Raw genomic sequence first — 2442 nt, 5'->3', positions numbered from 1 at the left:
CCAAAAAATACTGCAACATGTAACAAGGACACATGCTCCACCATGTTCATAGCAGCCTTATTTAAAATTACTTTTTTATGTTTAAGTTAATTATACAATAAAAGAAATTTCATTATGTCTTTTCTATACATGCATTGATCATGATTTCACCTTAATTTATTTTTGGAATAAATAAAAATATTTCGGCCCACTTGAAAATATTTTTATGTTTTAATAGAACAATTATCAATAAAATTGTATAATATTTAATGACTGATACAAAGCACAAATTTTGTTTATTATCAATCCAGAAGAGATTGTCATGATCCAAAAATTAAGTCATTTTCAAAATATTGATTTAACTGTAATAGATACTAATAGTTTATATTCTGTAATTCAAAGTGATGTGATTTTTTCCCAAATAAAAGGCCAATAATAGGATCAATATTATTTATATTTTTGCACATATTATATAAAATTGTTTAAATGTACTACTATTGACTAAGTAACTTAGAAAAAGTATTACCAAGTATATTCGGAATAATAGGAAAGTCTTCTTAAATATGAAAATCTGACTCATCATAATGTACTCAACATGACTTAGAGAATATTTTATTATTTACTCATAGAAGAGGTTATTATTATTCAGTTTTTATGTGACTGGGAATAAACTATTTTCTTAGAAAAAGGTCAATTTAATTTTTAGTTTAAGGAATATTTCTAGTAGTGTCTTGGTATGTTTATTGCAACATTAAAGTCTCTGTAAATTTTCCATAGCTAATCTTTTAATTAACAATTTCAGTAATTAAAAGACAATTTTTTTGTAATCTTCCTATGCAATTGATAATATGAGAATTTTTGAAAGACATGACTCAGTACTTTATGTCTATAATATACTTTAATAAGAAATAAATTATTTCTTATACTTCATTAAGGAATACAAGGGATTTCTCTACTGATGACAAATAATTATATCACTTCATAATTCTCCTTGCCCCGGCTAGATCTCCTTTTCTTTCTTTCAGACATTATGCAAAAATGCATCAAACAATTGTTTAAATTGAAAGATAAGCTGAATTGGATGACATTTTTATAGTTCATACATCATGAGAATAAAATTCATCAAAATAGGTTCACTTATTTTAAATAATAATTCTAATTATATTTCTTTGACATGCAAAGACCAGATTTTTAAAAGTTGAAATGTGAGTATATGTGAGTCTACAAGTAGCAACATATTTGTAGAAATAAGGAGAAAGTGTCATCATTTTTGTGGTTTCTCCATGAATAAAAATAACAATTCTTTTATTAATTTAAATAGCTATAACCTATCTTTTCATTTTTATAAGTTTTAAATGGTGTGCTAAAGGTAATTTGTTGTTTTCAATGTTTTGTGAAGCTACATTGTCTTTTTCATCAGGGTTATTGGGAAGAATACACAGTAAGAATTCACATAATTTGACAATGAAATTAACCTCTCTGTTCACACATTTCTACACAGAGTGACATTAGAAATTAGAAAATGGGTTATTCAGATGTAATTGGATCAGAGCTTCCACGTTTTAGCTTTAATAAATGCTAAAATGCTCAAGAATTTTCACTAACACAACACTTCTGTATATAATTTTATAATAAGAAAGTGGGCTTGTGCAAACCCTTATTTGGTCTTAGTGAGTTTCTTAAATTTAACTAACAGCAAACTACAATGAGAAATGTAGCATGAGGTTAGCAGGGAGGCATGCTGGTCCAGGAACAGTGAGGGGAAGGGGTATGTGCTTAACATGCTCTGTGTACATGATGCATGTATATATATATATGCCTAATGTACATATATATACATGGAATTTACAAATAATAAAGTTTTAAAAGATAACACTAGAATAAAACAGAGTTCTAATGTTTGGAGTAAAGATCTAATCATATAAGTAATATTAGCCTAAGAATCAAATCAATTAATTCAGAGGTATAAGATACAATAATATTCAGAACTCTTCCTTTCAGTCAACCATACTGAGAAAATTGATCAGTTTTATCCCTCATTTTAAAATATAAAACTCACAAAAGAACTACATCTATGTAACTATGTTTGTTGTATTATGACTATTATTTTTTCTTCAAGTTTTATAGTGATATGGGACATATATAGTATTGGTATACTATAATTTACTGCAAACTAAATAGATGTTTCAGTCTTAAATACAAATTACATAAATTAGTCTTATGGTAAAACATTCTTCATAAATACATGGATTAAGAATAGTGTCTACCTGCAGGGCGGCAGGGACAGGATCCTCTCAGCTTCTTAGTGACAGAGGAGGAACAGCTTCCTTCTCTGCCCCTTCCCTGCAAGTGGAGGGCCTACCTCCAGAGAGCACCTTAAGCCCGAGACCCAGGTGGGATCCACCAATTTCTCTCGGGTGAGGTTCTGAGACCAGAGCAGCCAGCTTGGAGGAACAGGCCCCA

This window comes from Mastomys coucha, unplaced genomic scaffold (genome assembly GCF_008632895.1).
Source record: "Mastomys coucha isolate ucsf_1 unplaced genomic scaffold, UCSF_Mcou_1 pScaffold17, whole genome shotgun sequence".
Classification (NCBI taxonomy): Eukaryota; Metazoa; Chordata; class Mammalia; order Rodentia; family Muridae; genus Mastomys; species Mastomys coucha.
Note: the sequence above shows the minus strand (reverse complement) of the source record.